At 38.9% G+C, this 20,106-nt stretch overlaps 1 protein-coding gene and 1 pseudogene across 3 annotated transcripts in view; both read left to right on the top strand.

The window, feature by feature from the left end:
- CAMK4 (calcium/calmodulin dependent protein kinase IV) overlaps positions 1–20,106 on the top strand; it is a 226,411-nt gene that overhangs the window by 25,600 nt on the left and 180,705 nt on the right. The window lies entirely within an intron of this gene.
- On the top strand, positions 5,334–5,992 carry LOC112398646 (high mobility group protein B1 pseudogene; annotated as a pseudogene).

Below are 20,106 nucleotides of genomic sequence, written 5' to 3'. Positions count from 1 at the left end.
GACGTACATTGAGGCAGCTCATACTTTTCTAGTTCATTTTGTGTGGTGTAAGTATATGACTTTGTGGCAGTGAGTTTGGGGTTCACCAGGTCTTCACTGTTCATGTCTCCTTGCCATTAATGAACTCAGATTTGATGGGAGAGAGCGGGGAATAATTATGAGTCCAAACTCTTGCGTATATGTACATTTTCTTTTTCTTTATGCTTGTATTACTTCTTGATTCATGTTAGCATAACAGAAAGCATCTGGGCTAGGGCAGAGAGTTATGGGATGCCAAGGCATAGTCATCATTGCAGAATGCCAGGGAACCATCATATTCATGACAACTCTGGGAATTACTCCCCAAGTCTGTAGTCACACACTTTCCAAGAATGGATCTATTTGGAGGTGTATTTTAAACTTTGTCAACGTCATTCGTATTGGCTTCTTCAGTTGATTCATGTGGGGACTCTGATCGTTGGCTGCTGAAGTACCATCTGTACGTAGAGATATAGGGCTCAAGCTGTAAATAGTATGGCATATTGTAAAGCCAGAAAGAGTAAGTGCCTTCTTACATATTTTTGTTTAGTATGGGTAAGTGTGGAAGAACACAAATAAGACTACTTCCTTATTTAGGCCTTCATAATATATTCAAGACCAGCATTTTCTTATATATTTTCCCTGGAGCTCTCCATTTAACCACTTTAAATTGAAAACAGTTTTGGGGAACTGTGGTTACTAATGGTTACACTAATGGTTAGTGTAACAAAATTCTATGAGCCTTACTTATAGGTCTCAATGAGAATGTATACATAATACTTCGCAATAGGCTAGTACCTAAAAAATAATAATGTTGCAATAGTAAGTTAATTGTGATGTGATGCTTATAAAAAGAACTTGCTAGAAAAACTTTGACTAACTATTTTGTGACTTGCTACAGGTTTGTTTGTTTGTTTTTTCTGGAGAAATTCTTTTACCTTTGATTCTACTGCTTTTCAAAATAAGGACTGCATAAGGAACTTTCCCCTAACATGATGATAGTTAGTAATGTAGCATTGCATGGACTAGAAAAATAATTCCAGTAGTCTACAAATTTTCACCAGTCTGATAACTACTTAGCAATAGCAAATGATGCTCCCTGTATTTGTGAGAGCTCTGCATAGACAATGTATAAAGAGATATAAGGCTGTAAGTTGTATTTGCATTTGTATTAGCTTTCTAATTTTTGTTAAGCCTGTTTCCTTGTCTACAGAGACTTATTTCTTTGTCATTTGGCCTATGCTGATTAAATAACTAGTTTATAGCAACACACACACACATTCATGCTGGTAATGTCTTAGTCCCTGATGTGGAGGTGGACACTCATTTCTGCATGGGTGATACTTCATTGTGCCTCTTCTGCACCACCACTCCTGCCTTTCACCTTCCTCCAAAAGCACCTTTGGGTTCTGGCAGCTGCATATGGAACAGCCTTGGAGCCATGTGCTCATGTGCCTTTTTTGAGCAGATATCCCCAACCAACCACAGGTGCTGCCTGCCCGCTTGCCCTAGAAGCCTGGGAGGAGAGTCACTTCCAATCCCGGACAGGGCCGGGCTGTTCTGCCTCAACAGATGGTCAGCATTTGCTTTTCTCAGTCCTGTCACCTGGAGAACTCCAATAATGTTTTATGTTCCGTTATTTACTATTCATCAAAAAGAAGCAGAAAAGGGGAACGCAATGCCATATCAAAATAGTCAACAGCTTCAGTGTTGATGAGAGTGAAACACGATAGTTTAGAAAAAGAACAGAAATGAACGTGGCACATTTGCTAAAACGCTTAACTACAATGATCTTGATAGTATTTATTTAATTTTATGGACGATTAAAAAGATTTAGCTATTGGGCTTCCCTGGTGGCGCAGTGGTTGAGAGTCCGCCTGCCGATGCAGGGGACACGGGTTCGTGCCCTGGTCCGGGAAGATCCCACATGCCGCGGAGTGGCTGGGCCCGTGAGCCATGGCTGCTGAGCCTGCGCATCCAGAGCCTGTGCTTCGCAACGGGAGAGCCACAGCAGTGAGAGGCCCGCGTACTGCAAAAAAGAAAAAAGAAAGAAAAAGCTTTAGCTATTAAGAAGCTATTGAGATTTTATACATTTTTTTATTTTTAAAAAATAAGTGTGCCAGAAATGGCCACTTTAATTTTCTAATTTTATATTCCTATATGCACACTGATATTTCTTCATCTCAGACAAGGCTTTTGTCATCATCAACTCCATTAAGCTACATAATGACAGGTCAATTCATTATTTGAATAATTTCCAAATAAATTTCAGTTATTTAAATAATGAATTGCTTGTTATGTTATATATAAATATTTTCTTTTCACCTAGAAAGCATTTCAGAAGTCTTATGGTGCTCAGATATAGAACTCTGGTAAAACTGTCAGTTTAAGATCGGAACATTGAATCTGGCTGATGAAAAATAGAAGCCCAGAATAAATGATCTTCCTGTAGATTATTGCTGCACATAGAGATGGAAGGGACTCCAATTTTGTTCTCAAACATAGTCAAAGGTCTGTTTTGGAAGTTGAGGGCAAGTGCTTTAGTTCTGCCTCCTGAGATATAACTAGATATGTTGCTTCATCCTATTAACTCATTTTATAAGTTTGACACAAAAAGAGAAGCTGACAGAAAATGGGGGTTAGGGTGGGGAGCATGTGAGACCCAAAAGGAGGTCATTGTGGGCAGACCCTCCAGGAGGCAGATTGCTGCAATGTGACCATTGCAATGTGGGCTGTAAGATGATCCCAGGTCTGCTCAGAATCCTTTTCTAGATTGTGAGCAGGGTTGACACCCTTGATGAAACACAGGGAATAGACCTGTCGGCCTCATTTAACTCCTTCTCACTCTGTGATGACATGAACTGATATTAACATCAAAATACAAATTTTAAAGTGTGGCAGAGATGATGTTCATGTAAGATATGTAGAATTAACATTTTAAGAGAGAAACTGAGGGACCAAGAGGTCAGTTTCTCTCAGGATTCAGAAATCCCTTCTCATAAATACATCTGCTCATCCCATCTACTCTTTATCACCTATGATCGCCAGCATCTACAGGGCAAGGGATTATCACTGCTAATACCTCAGCATTGCATCAACATTGGCATCTACAATTCTTTGGGTGATGGTGGTAAAAATAAAGCTAATTATGAGTAATGAAGGTACTGGTCTCAATTCCCTGGTTTTCTCTGGGGTTCTGGTTCTTGGGGCCTTATTTCCATACCTTGCGTAATTACTTGTGTTGACCTTGATGGGGCCCACATCAGGTGCTGGGGGGAAACCTGAAGCACCGTGTGTCAATAGCACTGCAGTGAGCTCAGTGACTGCAAAAGAATCCAATGAAGTCTCAATGTTCCTAAAGCTGACCTTTGTCCAACCTTTACTTAGAACTTTGAAAAAAAAAATAGAGCAGTTTTTTGTGTCTTCTAAATTGGGGCTGATTACTGGAATTCCCTGGTGTGACTGAAGTACATTTCTAACTGAATTTATTGATGGTCTGATAGCATAGTTGAATGTTATCTGAGCTGTTCTTGATGGCCAGGGGGCCTGGTTCCTGTGTCTTACAAATAACTTTGGTCTGCCCATCCCATGCCCTCATTACCTGCATTGGATCTACTCACTTGGTGAGCTGTGGGAAGAAAACTTCTTTCCAAGTACTAAGCAGTTATATTTCTCCTTACAAAGAGAAAATGTTCGCAGCAGTCTTTATTATAATCTGAATGGGTAATCTTGGACTCATGCCCAGCAAGTTTATTCTTGTGTGGAGTAAGCTGATTTTCTAATTTCTGTGTATCTCTTGGTAGAGCTTACCAAACTGCTTATCTTTGCCAACAACTTCAGCTAGGTCAGAGTTTTGAGTAAATGCAGCAGAGCCTTTAAAAAGCCATTATCTAAAGTTCCCTAAGATCTCTATTGCCCGCTTTTAGAGTAACAATTTGTACAGCACCTTAGCTCAGCCTGTCTTGGGAATGAAAACAAGAGCTGAATTGTGTGTTTGCATCCCCAGAGCCCCAAGCTGTATTTGTAAAGTCCCCATTATTTATCTTTGTAGTCTCAGAAGCTTTGCATTTATAGATTCATTGCATCATCATCTTATGATCATTTGGAGTCTCTGATGGTGTTCTAATTAAAAGCTCATTTCCTAGTTACCAAAACACTGTTTTACACCACTTAAAATACCAACCTCCTCCAGTGTATTTTTGGATATGTGGGTAATGGATTGGAATCTGCAGTATTGCAGGAACTAAGTAATTTTAAAGCTAATATTGTAAAGACAAAACGATTCGTTTTAAAGTAAGTTTTCTCATCTTTAGAACAAACACACACACATACCCCATATATAGCCATATATATTTTGATACTGACTAATTATTCTTTTAAAACTGAGTGCAGTCCAGGGAAAAATTGCAGCAACTAATGGATTCTCTTAGTGTAATTTGATTTGAAGTATAGAAAAGAAAGAAAAAGTGATTTTGACCTACGTACCCAATAGGATGTTCTTACTGTACTCATGGTATCCATGGGAAGAATACTGAAGGAGAAATGGGCAGGTTTCTGACAATCCATTGGAAGTAACAGGGATCTGTGGTCTCTGGAGGATAGGTAAAGGTATACTGCCCTGAATTCTCTTCACCAGGTCATTACAGTGACCCACATGCATTGCTCCAAGTGATTAGAAGATGTAATTTTTAAAATACCATAGCCATATGTGTAATCTCCTAATTGTTCTGATTTCCATTAAGAAAATGTGATTCACAAAATTTCCACTGTATAAAACTAATTAAAAGTATTTCAGGGCTTCCCTGATGGTGCGGTGGTTGAGAGTCCGCCTGCCGATGCAGGGGACACGGGTTCGTGCCCCGGTCCGGGAAGATCCCACATGCTGCAGAGCGGCTGGGCCCATGAGCCATGGCCGCTGAGCCTGAGCGTCCGGAGCCTGTGCTCCACAACGGGAGAGGCCACAACAGTGAGAGGCCCGCGTACCACACACACACAAAAAAAGTATTTCAAGAGAGCTTCATGTTATCAAAGTATTTCCTGTGACATTCATGTAAGAGTGAACTCCTTTAGGGTGTGAAAGTGGGTTTTTATAGATCATTAACAAATTGACAGATCTGGAAATAGAAGAATATAAAACTGATGTGTTAGGAAGCAATGCCAATTTAAGATCGATCAAAAGTGACAAAGTATTCCTGAAAACTTTAGATGAATTAAGGAGAAAGTAACTCAATTTATAAGCCATTTTGCAAGAACATATCAATTATATACCCTTGTACATTGTCTATAAAATTCTTTTGGTCTGGCTCCTGCTCTCACAGCCATTGCAGTACATTGAGCTCCATAGAGACAGTGCCGGGGCAAGTGAGAGCCGGACGGGCACTGAGCGACTCTGTGCCTCGCGGAGGAAAAATAATTAAGCATGGGCAAAGGAGATCCTAAGAAGCCGAGAGGCAAAATGTCATCATATGCATTCTTTGTGCAAACTTGCCGGGAGGAGCACAAGAATAAGCACCCAGATGCTTCCGTCAACTTCTCAGAGTTTTCTAAGAAGTTCTCAGAGAGGTGGAAGACCATGTCTGCTAAAGAGAAAGGAAAGTTTGAAGACATGGCAAAGGCGAACAACGCCCGTTATGAAAGAGAAATGAAAACTTATATCCCTCCTAAAGGGGAAACAAAAAAGAAGTTCAAGAATCCCAATGCACCCAAGAGGCCTCCTTCGGCCTTTTTCTTGTTTTGTTCTGAGTATTGTCCAAAAGTCAAAGGAGAACATCCTGGCCTATCCATTGGTGATGTTGCAAAGAAACTGGGAGAGATGTGGAATAACACTGCTGCAGGTGACAAGCAGCCTTATGAGAAGAAGGCTGCTAAACTGAAGGAAAAGTGCGAAAAGGATATTGCTGCATACCGAGCTAAAGGGAAGCCTGATGCAGCAAAAAAGGGAGTCGTCAAGGCTGAAAGACATTTTGCAATCTGATCTCTCCCTGCATTTTTGGATATGTAAATTGGCTGCCAGCTTAATTTTTGGCACCTCCATCTTAAATGCAGTGTCACTCTTCTCAGAATGCCTTTTGTCAGACCTTGTCATATGATGAACCCCTGTACATTCTCTGTGATACAGTTCCATTGTCATACATGGTGAAGTTTTTCCTGATTCTTCTAAAACTCACAACTTTGTCATAAACAATCACAATAATAATTGTCTTCATCTTCCTCACCTCATCATCGTTGAGATTTCATCTTCTACCTTTGGCAACTGCCTTTCATGTCACCATAGTGAGGTCTTTTTTGTGCTTCTAACATTGGGAGAGAGTCACTCTATTTGGTTCCCACATTTACTGTGAAAAGTTGGGGGGAATGCTCCCCCAACTTGTGTTGCATTCTCTTCCAATTTATGCATTGATTACAAGCAGAATTTACCTCTTATCCCTTCAGTAATAAGGCCTTATCCCATGACTTACCGTTCCTCACAGACCTTCTCCTCTTGTGAACCAGCTTAAGCTCTCTGGGACTGGAATATGTACCAATCTGAGTGACTGGCACTGTGCCCTTCTTAAAAGTATTTCTTTTCCCCACATGTTTAACCATTGTCCAGAGTCAAAACTTGTACAATGTATCTCCCTTTTTCAAGGTATATAGCCTAAGGCATTAAAGAGAGGCCCTTATCCTTGATAGTTTAACAGTTTAGGAGTCTTAGTTCTGCAGGTTCATTCTTGTGTCCACTTATTAGCACCTTCCATGGATTCCTGGGCTCCTCACTCCACCACTATATCTTCATGGGCTGCGAAGACCCAACTTAGGTCTTCCTTCTGCAACTTTGTTGTATTAAAGAAAAATTTCACCCAACCAGCTAAACCAGCAAAGAAGACTTTATACAAGACAACTGCAATAGGGGAGAGAGATTATTGTAAATAGGAGAGAGATTATTGTATTAGTTGAGCTTGAATTCAACTCCACTGAAATAAAAGGCAGGAGTGTTTTTAAGTGCTGAGTTGAGCTAGTGGAAAAGTACTGGAAGACACTAGTGGGGAGATTGGTCAATGTGATTAGGCCATCTGTATCTGCTAATCAGTGCTTACGGAAGTTAGGCTCCTACCTTCACACCGAGACTGGAAGATAAGGATGCTATCTTTCTTGATGGTTACATTTCAAAGGGATAGTTCCCTTGTCCTGGAGAAAGAAAGACATTCCTGGGTTATAGAAGATTTATATCTCAAAGGGGCAGAGGAAAAAATTATAAATGACAGTTTTCTAAAGTAAATTCTCTAAGGAAAGGGAGGTCAGGAGACTATAGTCAGGAAGAAACCTGTCTAAAGTTTAGTCAAACAGTTTGAAGTCCATCTTGGTCATATGGATAAGCATAATCTAAAAGGTAAATAATGACCCACTTAACTTGCTTTCATGTGGCTTTTCATATTCCATCAATAACAGTGAAATGGGTTGTGCAGTAGGGCAGGTACCATTATTAATACAATTTATATATATTTAGCCTAATAATATGCTACAATTGTGAATAATTTCCCTCTTACGTTATATCCTTTTGAGGAGAAATGAAAAAACACTTCAAAATAAATGCTTTGCAATTATCACTCTTTTTTTCCTTCTGACTCTATTTATTATAAGGTGAATGCATTTATCACACAGGCAAATATTTTTGGTTTGATTGATTTGTATTATTGCTTTCTCTTTCCTGTGGAAGTACCCATTAGGGTAAGTTTTTTTTGCAGCATAGAAAATAGTAATTTAGCACCCTAGCCGGGTTGTTCCTAGAATAAATGAATCATACTAAACCAGAAGGCATATAAGTTAAAAAGAAAGGGTAGCAGTCAGTAAGACAACACAAAGAGATCATAGTTCACCGTCTCCATCTTTCTAGAAGGTACACTTTCAAGAGTGATTCTTGACTACATCAGATGATTTTTCTTTTTCGCTTGGTGGAAACGGTGTTTGACTTAGTTTCCCATGCCTGTTACGTGAAATCAATTTCATAAATACAGTTAGTGATCTCAAGGCAATACTGATTTTTAAATTATATTACATATATCATAATTATCATTGTGACCTGACATTTTATATAAAGTTTGCGTGAATTGGGGAAGATAAAGGAAAGATAGGAGTTCAGTCAGGGTACTGAGTTTGATCTCGGGTGGCCTTGGACCGCAGTGGCTTGAAGCAGGGTTTCGGTTCCTGGCCAAAGATTGGGGTCGGGTCTCGGCAGTGAGAGCACCGAATCCTAGCCACTAGACCAGTGGTCAGTGACAAGGCCCTGGCTCTTCGGCTTTGCAGAAAAAGAATTCCCACAAAGATGGAAAGTAGTGAAACAAGTAACGTGTTTATTAGGAGGAAAAAAGAATACAGTACGTGTGGACAGACACACGGGTGGGCTCAGAGAGAGAGAGTCACGTCTTTGTGGCTGTTTAAATCGCTTGTATAGGGCATTTCTTCTGGGTTTCTTTGGCCAGTCATTTTGATTTGCCTGGTTCAGAGTCCGTATTTGGTTTATCTCGGGATCCTCCCATGTGTGCATGCGCATCTCTTAGCCAAGATGGACTCTACCGAAGAGGTCTATGCGTAGTTAGCATCACTTAATACTATGGGGTGGCTCCCCCTCCTTTTTTGACCTCCAAGGAGCTTTTCTGCGCATGCGTAGTTGGGGAGGTCTCTTGACTTTGAGAATGAGAAATATGTGGTCTCCTATCTTCTTGGGCAGGGCCCAGCCTTCTCCCTCAATTGTCCTGCTCTTTTTGTCTTGGAGTATCGGTCCACAGAGAGCAAATTCCAGTTGTTTGCCCCGGGGGCCCATCTATCTCCTGCCTCAAGTCTAGTGGTCAGTAAAGGCTGTTTGGGGACAATCAATAACTTGAGCTCTTTAGGAAATACTGTGGTTCATTCCTTCACTTTTATCTTCGTTTGTATTGCCACATTTGTTCACTGATCCATTTCTTTCCTGCCATATTGCTCCCGCACTAGCCTGCTTCACCAAACGCCATCACCATTGCCCTCTCTATCTGTCTCAACCCAATTCCAAGCCAGCCTCTCACATCCCAGCTGGATTTACAGCAGTTTTTATTGCCTCTCTAATATCTATTTTTTGCACAGAGTAAGCCTTTAAAAATGTAAACTAAACCAAATTGTTCTTCCTAATATCTGTAAAACTCTCCCATTGCTTCCCAGTGTACTAAAAATAAATTTCAAACTGTGACCCTCGAAACCCAATAGACTTTAGACTCTGCCTACCTCATCCACCTAATAACCTCTCACCACTTACCACTCTCCCGCTGGATCACGATCCCCAGGCACACTGTCCTTTCTGTTACATATAGTTACCTGAAAATTTTCTTGTTTATCTCTTTGTTTTGCTTGTCAAGGTGCTTTGAGAATATAAGCCCCATGAAGGCAAGGATCTTGCCTCTAATTATATACTGCTGTAACCAAAGCACCAAGAATACCCCTAGAACATTGATATGCTCAGTAGATAGTTGAGTGAGCTGATTAATCCGTTTTCTAAATAAATATCATTTATTGATGTCCAACTGTCTGCCAGGTCCAATGCAACATTGATTGGGAATCAAAGATGAGTATTGCATAGTTCCATATATCAGGTGGCTTACTGACTGGCTGTTATCTTTATATGGGCATCTGGTTATCAAGCTGTCTTTTAGGGTTTATATTTAACTTTGGGGAATCAAGATGAATTGATAATATTCATGAGTAGTCAGATACTTTTGGTTCTCTAAGTATACTCTATGTCTACTTCCAAGGAACCTCTTAAAATTTAGCTTCTTTCATTATACACATATTATTTATTCACTTTAATAAGGCTTTATCCATCAGGTACAGAGTCAAGCTTTTTACTGCTTATTATGAGATATACACATGAGAGTAAGATGTTTACCCTGTCTCCAAGGAATATGAAATTTAGTAGGGAGAGATAAACTTTGTATTCTGATAAACATGAAATAAAGCTATATCTTATAAATTCCATTAAAAAGGCAGAACAAATAATAGAACGATCCAGAAAAGGGAGTAATCAGAGAGGAGATGAACAGGAAACACTCCATTAATAGATATGTTTGATCTTGGGTGTTTTTTTAAATATAACATACAATTTTTTGGGGGGAAGATGTTGGGGGTACGAGTTTATTTATTTATTTTTGCTCTGTTGGGTCTTCACTTCTGTACGAGGGCTTTCTCTAGTTGTGGCAAGCGGGGGCCACTCTTCATCGCGGTGCGCGGGCCTCTCACTTTCGCGGCCTCTTCTGTTCCGGAGCACAGGCTCCAGACGCGCAGGCTCAGTAGCTGTGGCTCATAGGCCTAGTTGCTCCGCGGCATGTGGGATCCTCCCAGACCAGGGCTCGAACCCGTGTCCCCTGCATTGGCAGGCAGATTCTCAACCACTGCGCCACCAGGGAAGCCCCATCTTGGGTTTTAATGATCACCATGATTTCGCCAGATGGAGGAAATGACAAGGTTTTCAGATGAGCAGCAGCATCAACATGAAGCTTTGGAATAGACCTCTATGCGGGAAGGCTTTGAAATGTCTCTGGTAGGTGGTGGGAGCCCCTGGAGATTTCTTAGCCAGAGTGCCACTAGCACAACTGTGTAAATTAGACATCTTTTAGCAGAATGGATTGGAGTGAAGACAAACTGGAGGCAGGAATACCAACCGATTAGCAATCTTTTGTGATATGACAGTCCAGAGATGATGGAATAATGGTTTGGTAGGATGGTAGTCTTCCTAAAGAAATATATTCAGGACACACACACACGCGCACGGAGACAAATTGTGTACTCACAAGGAACTTTTCCCTTTATACATTTATCCTGAATTGGAGCTATTCCATTCTTCAAACCTAAGTTTTTTTACCTTTATACTTATGAACTATCTCTTCCTGTAGGTTATATCAGGAATAGATTTTTGGGTCCATTTTACTATTCTCATGTATTTAAAAGCATGTTTAGTATCTCTATGTATGCTCAAAATGTTTCACACTTTTGGCAGAGTTGAAACATCCATACTTGAGTTTGGTCTTTATTTTTTGTGAATTACTGTCTTGCTATTTATCAGGCTTTCTCAGCAGATTGGCTTATTTGGCCTAATTTTCTCTATAAATCTTTCACTCCTTCCCCTTCCCCCCACCCAACACACACATGTCATACACACGATTGAATCATACTTGTCTCAGAGATGTTTTGCCATACAAATCACATGTCTAGCACTGTGACATTTTGTTTGTATATCACATTCATATATTTTAGTTGAGCCATATACCAGCGTACCACAGCCCCAGCTAAGGGTGTCAAAGTGCTAAATCCATTGGATGTGTTTCAATTCTTAATCTTTTTTGAATTCTTAGAGTATTTGATGCTGATGACCACTCTGTCCTTGAAACATTTTTTTCCATCAGTTTCCATGATATAACATCCTCTATGTTTTTTTTTCTCTTTGCCTCTTAGTCTCTTTCTTCTCTAGTGGAATATTCTCTACTTGTCCATTAAATATTGACACTTCCTAAAGCCTAGTTCCCCATCTCCTCTAGTTCTGAAATACTGGTGCAGTTGTTAGCTTCATTCCCACATCTTTGGCCAGTAGGATGCTCTTCAGGTTGGCTCCTAAATCCTTTATAAATGACCGTACTAGTCTCTGATAGCTTCCTTGCTATCTACTTTGTTGAGATATTCTGGGCTCTCCTTATACCTTCCCTACCCTAGACCGGGGATCAGCCATTTCTCCAAAAAGTCCTGGTTTTCTTTAGTGGTAAATGTGTTTCAAGACTGTAATTTGGGCCCAGTGGTGCTCGTTGAGACAGGATTTGCTATTGTTTCTAGGCTTTTTCATTATATATACATAAATTAACATTAATACTTATGATTCAGGTTTAGGACTATGTGGTTTTCTTTCTTCCACATTGAGAATCTTGGTTCTGAAGGATACAGGGGGTGATAGAATTAGAATATCCCACATTACAAACACAATATCCACAGAATAACAGTTTTAATACTATCTCCACCAGTATGATTTATATATTGCTTTTGATTTAGAAAATGTTAGCAAGAATACTAATGACTATGTTGTGCACATATTCTAATTGATTTAGAAAGTTACAGACCACAGTATCATTTATTTGTTTGCATAACAAATAGTACTGATTAATAGGAATGATTTTTCCTCAGTATTCCCTTCTCTATACTTGAGGTTGTCAGTGGATTCCAAGAGAACCCTAGTGGGAATTACACACTCAAGAAGTAGAGTGGTATCATTAGGCCCAGTATACTTCACTGTGAGGAGCCACCTCGTAGAGGCTAGAGGTCGGCCCTCTACAGTTCATTATTTTTACTCCTCTTCTAGTAAAGGGAACTTCCACACTCATGAAATTATTAGGTCCATTAGGGATCAGCAATTCTCCTTTTATATGCTTTTCTTCCAGTGAACATAGTACTGATTTTTTGTTTCCTGCTAAGGTATATTTTAATGGCCAATTCCTTGAAAGCTACCTTGAGAGGATCTTAATTGTTGTTCACATAAAGATGGAGGTGTGTTTGTAATAGATCTAGGACAGAAAAGGAGTTTAATGGATTCATTTTGGAATAACACATATAAGTGTTCATCCTTTAGGAGAAAAAGGGAAGCTGAAACAGATTTCAACAGGAATAATGGGAAGGCTGGAATTTTCACACCAGCAGGGTCCCTTGGGTTACCAGCCCATGAATGATCCCCACTCAGTTTTTTTGAGACTCAATATTTTTAGAGCAGCTTTAGGTTCAAAGCAAGATTAAGAGGAAGGTACAGAGGTTTACCATATGTGCTCCACTCAGTTTTACTGTGTAAACTATTACTTTGTGCAAGGAAATCTTAACATTTGCAGGAAATTAATGAGGAAAAAAGTAAGGTCTTTTGAGCTTTTGTGCAGCAGGTTTTGGTGCAGCTAAACTCTAATTTAACTCTGAAAATATTAAGTATGAAGGAAATAGGAATGATAGTGGAAATCATACTGTATACCTTTATGGGGTGATTTAATAGCTGAGAAGGCCGATGTGTGATGTGTGGCATGTCAAGGATAATTTCTTTCTGCTCCTATTTTAATGAGACATCACTCACAAAGCATTCCTTTCTAGCTGCTTCTAAACCTGAAAGGTATTAAAAATAGAGAAATGACATGTAGAACAGGAAAAATCAAATTAAGGAAACATGGGGATTCATTTAAAAGGAAAAATTATAGAAGCTAAATATATACAACTTGAATTATATCCGTTTCAGAAAGGATATTATATACAAATAATGATAAGCAGCAAAGGAAAAATCTAAAAGCAGGGAAGATTGATTTGATGATGTAGAGGTATATGATATATGATCAGAAGAAATAAGATGAAATTAAGGTATGGGAAATTTAGTTTAAAATATTTTAATATGTACCAATAATGATAACTTGAAAGAATTACTTTTCAATGTTTGTGTACGTTGAAACTGTAAATTTGCACACTCTATGCATATTTGCCAAGGAAACGGAGGTACTTAATGTCCTGTTTGTGAGCTGATTTGCCTTGAGTAGTGGGGTTTGTGAAGGGTTTGACTGGGGAGAATGGAAAAGGTAAACCTTAAACTTGACAATTTATTGTATCATATTATCTTCTGACTTAAGTAACCTATTTTGGACAGCTCAGTCTTTTTCAAGTGAATATTCAGTCTCTTACATATTTCTTCCTTTCCTTCTTTTCTTCTCCAAAGTGGCCTCTGGTTGTATGAGGGAACGGGGCTTACATGATATCATAGTGGGACTAATAGGAGTCACATAACCAATCCATATCCTTTGGACCTTCCTGGGTCCTTGCTGTGCAGGGACTGATTTGGTTCACTTTCAAGACCCGTGGCTGCTGAAGTCTGTCTGCATGACTTACAACATGGGTACCACATGAGCACTTACAGATGATGCCCCTGGTCCAAATTCTTTTTCCTTCCTCACAAAGTCCCTGCACGCTGTGTTATTTAGTCCCACTCCAACCCTATTAGCACCTCCTCATCTTCTCCTGGATTCCCTGCATGCCCTAATAGAGAGCATGGGGGTCTTGGAGCTCTAACTCAGCTCACCCATTGAGCCACTTTCAGCTACTTGCGCTCTGCTATATGTCATACAATGCTGGGTGTGGGCATGTGAAGCACTTCCTCAGACAGCATGCATGGAAGTGTGCCACTAGCCAGACTTTGCAGTGTTTTAGAGCTACCTATACCTACCTAAAAGTTTACGTAATGCTCTGCCCTTCCCAGAGTGGGAAAGTAAAGGACCTGTGCATCTGCCTTTCAGTCCTGCCAGTATCTCTCCTCTGCTCCCACAGTCCAGTAGGCTATATCTGGCAGCCTTTCATTCCGTCCTCCAACCTTACAGCGGCTTCCTGTGCAATACCCTTCTCCATCCCAAGGAAGAGTTTCCCCCTCCCCTTCCATTTTGTTATAATGTCAGAGTATCTGCTGGAAAACATGATTTCCTGGGAAGAGAAATGAAAACACATATAGGCAATATGTTTTAAATGTTAACCTTGTTACAGTGATAAAAACAATATCAGATGTAGGTTCTGGTGTAAATGGTTGTGTAAAGCTCGTTTCTCCTTAGGCTCTCACTGTCCCATCCACTACCTTTTCTCCTTCCTGTCCTTCTCTTCACTGTCACTCTCCCTCGTACACTGAACAGCTAAGTGCTTAGATCACATTTGCTTTCTCCCTCTGGTGACCGCCATCACTCTGGCCTCTGGATTCCTCATCCTCTTTGTCCTTAGTGACCTTTACCTAATTACAGAATGGCTCCACACCTGAAAGTATTAATTCCTGCATCCCAATCTTGGGCTGCAGCCTCTCTTCTCTGCTTTCTTACATGATTACTGTTAAAATACTCTTTCTTCTTCAGCCTTTGGCTCCTCAGTTCCCTTTTTGCCTATCAGCTTCCCCTTGTCCCCTTTTTTCTCATTTCTCTTAAATTCCATGAACCACTCCTTCATACCGTCTTGAAAGAATCCTCAATTCCTCATCATTCTTCATTTTATCAGTCTGGCAAAACCTCAGTTTGCATCAATTTAGTTGTCCAGTTTCTCCAACCTGCAACCTGGATTTCTGAGTACCAAGCAGAGTGCTTAGCATATAGTAATTACCTAGTATTTATTGAATGAAAAAAAGTCTGTGGAATACATATGGGGTAGTATTTAAGACCATGGAATTTGGATGAGACATAGGTACCACATTTTAAACCGAAGGACCTTGGGCATGTTAATAAACATCTCTGCATTTCGACTTCTTCACCGTTAAGATAAAGATAAAATAGTGTCTACGATACGTGAGGAATTAAGAGGTGCAGTGAGGTTAAGTCACTTGACAAGGGACTGGCGCAAGGAGCCCTTTAAGGCATATTAACCATTGTGTAGTTGTTGAAGCAGAATGGATCAGTTACACTTGCACTATGGTTTATTTGAGTTTCTCTGCCACATTGCTTCAGTAGACCAAATAGCTATGATTGGACTGGCTAGTGAGAGGAGAGGAGCAAGGAGCTGGAAGTTAGATAGATGTGAGATCATAGCAAGCAGTAGGTGGGAGTATCTCTCAGTGGTTAGTAAAATGATGTAGTATTTCAATTACAGTGTTTTTTGCCCAGTGCCTATTTTTTTTGTATATTGTTACTATACAAACAAATTCGTAGAAAAGCAGAATCATCCTAATTTTTGACAAGATTACATCTTAGATTGTGATTGGGCTTTTACTTCGTCCTTGCTTCATTCTTTTCCGCTCTCTCAATCATCAGTCTACCCTCTCGTGTTTAGTTCCCAAGTTTTCTTACCAGGACACTAGTTCTCTAAATGTGCCATAAAAGTTCATATATGCTCTGTATTTGAAGCTTTAGCAAAGAAACAGAACAAAATGGACACTATCATCCACATACCATTGGTTTCCTTACTGCTTAATTAATGGAACATTCTCTCTCTCCCCCTATTCTTCAGTGGTCTTTTTAGATATACTGAGAAGTCTTCTCTGAGTGTCTCTCAACCCATAAACCCATAGAGGGAATAGGGTATGTCTTTTTCTGCCCTGTGGTCATAGTCCTAATTATTGTGTCTAGCCCCAAGACAGTCCTAGTTGTGTGTGTGTGTGTGTGTGTGTGTGTGTGTTTATGGTTATTGAGTGAAGTTAAAAGATGGGTAATTTACCATAAAGGTCAGATATCCTGAGAGATGTGGTGAGAATTTTTGTTCCAATTTATGATTTCTGGATTTCTTTGCTTTATTTCTGCTAAAGAGATCTCTTCATGACCACTATTGCTTTCTTTCTTCCATTCTCTCTTCTTTCTTTCCTTCCAGTCTTCATCTATGTTATGGTATAGGGAAGGGAACCAATGTATAGATGCCATTAGTGGTGTTAAGTATTTTCATATATATTAGGTAATCACTTAATGTATTGTGATTCCCACAAAAAATTGTGATTACCATAATAATAACTCAAGAGGTAGATTTTTATCTCCTCCATTTGTAGGTGAGAAAACTGAAGTAGAGAGAAGTTAAATAAATTTCCTAAGGACATACAGCTGTTAAGTGGCAGGAATCTAGATGTGAATCTAGATTTGAACAATATGTTTTGGGACCATAATCATGAGAGACTACAGCTTACTTAAATTCACATAAAACTTAACACTTGACTTAACATATTCATGTCATGCACTATGCCAATGATTGCAAATTAGAAATTAGGTAATGTTACAGATTTCAGTGTTTGTAATTAAGATAATTAATTACTTGGAAATGTTGTAAATAAAATGATTCACGTATTTCCACAAAGTTGCAAAATGTCTGAGTGCCAGTTTGAAGGAATTAAATTCTTTAGTGGGAAATGTGGCTGTGGTAGAAAGGGAGTCATGGGTATCTCTACAGAGTTTACAGAAGACTTTTAAAAAGAGGCCATTGTTTTAAAAAGGTTTTTTTTTTTTTAACATCTTTATTGGGGTATAATTGCTTTACAATGGTTTAAAAAGGTTTTGAGTCATTTATCTGTATATCTTTGTCTCTATGCACAGTGTTTATTTTATTTTAAAAAATTAATTAATTTATTTTTGGCTGCGTTGGGTTTTTGTTGCTGCATGTGGGTTTTCTTTAGTTGCGGCGAGCGGGAGCTACTCTTTCTTGCAGTGCGTGGGCTTCTCATTGTGGTGGCTTCTCTTGTTGCGGAGCATGGGCTCTAGGCATGTGGGTTTCAGTAGTTGTGGCTCGCTGGCTCTAGAGCAGAGGCTCAGTAGTTGTGGCGCACGGGCTTAGTTGTTCTGCGGCATGTGGGATCTTCCTGGACCAGGGCTCGAACCCGTGTCCCCTGCAATGGCAGGCAGATCCTTATTCACTGCGTCAAGCACAGTGTTTATGAAATAGTTGGCAATAAGAAAATTAAGTTTCTAGGGCCTTCCACACCTAATCGTTAGATTGTATACATCACTTTTCCTCACTCTGATACATTCAGGTATGATTTAGGGGACCATGGTTTCAACTTAATCATCAGTATGCATCTAAAGGATTATCTTTCCATGAAGGTACACAAGTACCAGGTCTATTTCTGTGCTTCCCTGACTCAGGAATCTTTGGAAAGAGGTGCCTCATTGTGACTCATCTTTCTATAAGCCTACAAACTTTTGTCATGTTGGACACATTGTTGTGTAAATAAATTATATGACTGTAATCTTTGCACCAATCATCACTCATGATTTTCATTATAGTTTCTCTTTCTTCAGTTCATATTTCTTACTACTCCTGCTGATGGCATAACACCTTTCATAGGATACACACACACGCATACACACAAATGTATACACACACACAAATGAAAGTCAGAATTTTCCAGAAAAAGTTAGTTTTTATGAGTAATTGGCATACTCATACATGTACTCATGTACATGAGTATAATCTTACTTGTAAGATTTCAAAGAGCTCATCTGGAGAAGAGTATAGCAACAATACCCATTCTTTCAGGATACAAAGTTTGCTGAATGGTTAACGATGATCATTATTTTTCTTCATCTAATTTTTTTAAACATCTTTATTGGAGTATAATTGCTTTACAATGGTGTGTTAGTCTGCTTTATAACAAAGTGAATCAGCAACACATATACATATATCCCCATATCTCCCCCCCTTGTTTAATTTAGCAAGTAATACATATATTCTTTCTCATCATAAAGAAATTAAAAATATATGGATAGATTTACTAAAATCCCTGTTGACTGCTTTCCCCATTCTAGAGCTGTCCCCAGTGTTTCCTCTTTGGAATGTATCCTTCCAGCTTTTAAAAAAATGTGTCCATATATACATACATACACATGCACACACACAGAGGACATTTTAGCTTTGTCTTGTGTGTGTGTATGGTTTTAATATAAAAGGTGTTACAGGCATGTATTCTACAACTTGTTTGTTACAACCGTGTGTCTCGCAGACTCTGTACCAGGACATATATTTTAATAGCTGCATGCTATTCAGTCAACTTAAAATAAAATCCTATATCCTTACCTAATGGGATCCATGGAGTATGGCCACCCCATCTCATTATCTTCCTTGCTGCCTCCTTTCCAGCCACACTGGCTATGCCTTAATGTTTCTGGAGCATACTGAACATAATCCCTTTCATGTCTCCCACTTGAAAAGCTCCACTCCTAGATATTTTTCTTCATTCCTTTACTTCATTCAAGTCTCCACTCAAACATGCCTCATCAGAAACTCTCTGCTGTTCTTCTCCATCTCCTGCAACCTCCCATTCAGCTTCTCTCTCTCTCTCCTCTCTCTCTCTCTCTCTCTTTATGTCATCTGTCTATCTCCCCTTAACCTTTTTTTTTCTTCCTAACACCTATCATTACCTGGCATGTAATAGATTTATTTCTTCATTGTCTGTCTTCCTCCACTAGAATGTAGAACTTACTTTCAGAGTTCACTGATATATCCCCAAGACCTACTATAGTAGCTGGCCCATAATTGGTGTTCAACAAATATTTGTGAATAAATGACTAGTATGGAAGTTTGTTTAGTTTATTTAACTCTTCCCTTTCTGCTGAACATTTAGGTTGTTTCCAGGTTTACACGATAACAAACAATGTCACAGTGAATATTTTCTTATATGTCTCTATGTATATGCATATAGGTGTGTTTAGGGTGGATTCTGTTAAGGAAAATCTTTGGGTTAACGTGTATGAATATTTAAAATTTTAATAGGCAAGGAAAATAGCCCTCCAAAAAATTTATACCAATGTACACCCTCCCATATGGGAGCATATATTTCCTTCCTCATATCCTTGACAACACTATATGTAACTTTTCAATGTTTGTCTGTTAGGCAAGCGAATCTTTTGCTAAGAAAGAAAAAGTATGATTTCATAGGAAACTATTAGTTTCCACCTTAAAATTCATTTCCTTTTAAATATTATATCCCTATTTTCTTCTTTTTTCTTGATTTATAAGCCACCTTGAAGAAGTTCAGTATGCTGTTGAATACTAGAAGACACAGGGGAGTCCGTTTCTTGTTCCTGGACTTAGTTTTCACCAGTAAATGTGATTATTCTTGTTTTCTTGTAGATTCCATATTGAGTCAAGAATGTTTCTTAGTTTGCTTTATATTCTTAGTTTTCTATGAGTTTTGTTTTTGTTTTAATCAGAAATGGAGTTTTGTATAATGTTGTTTGAGGTCTTCCTGTGGGTTTTTTCTTCTCCTTTTGTCTATAGTATAGTGAATTGCATTGATATATTTTTTTAGTATTGAAACACCATTGCATTCTTGGAATAAACACTTGGTCTTGATGAAATTGATTTGCAACTATTTTTATAGGATTTTTAAAAATTTTATTGAAGTATAGTTGATTTGATTTGCTACTATTTTTATTTAGAATTTTTACTACATGTTTGTAAATAAGATTGACTTTTGTTTTCATATTGTCCTGTCTGGCTTTGGTATAGGAGTTATTTTAGCATTATAAAATGATTACAATAGCTTTTTCACTTTTTCCATAGCACAGAACAGTTGTTATAAGCTGGAAATTATCTTTCTCCTCAAAGGAGTATGGAAATTCACTCATTAAACTATTTTAACAA

The sequence above is a fragment of the Neophocaena asiaeorientalis genome, unplaced genomic scaffold, assembly GCF_003031525.2.
Source record: "Neophocaena asiaeorientalis asiaeorientalis breed wild unplaced genomic scaffold, Neophocaena_asiaeorientalis_V1.1 scaffold26, whole genome shotgun sequence".
Lineage (NCBI taxonomy): Eukaryota > Metazoa > Chordata > Mammalia > Artiodactyla > Phocoenidae > Neophocaena > Neophocaena asiaeorientalis.
The sequence above is the reverse complement of the archived record's forward strand: the minus strand, read 5'-3'. Positions and strand labels throughout refer to the sequence as shown.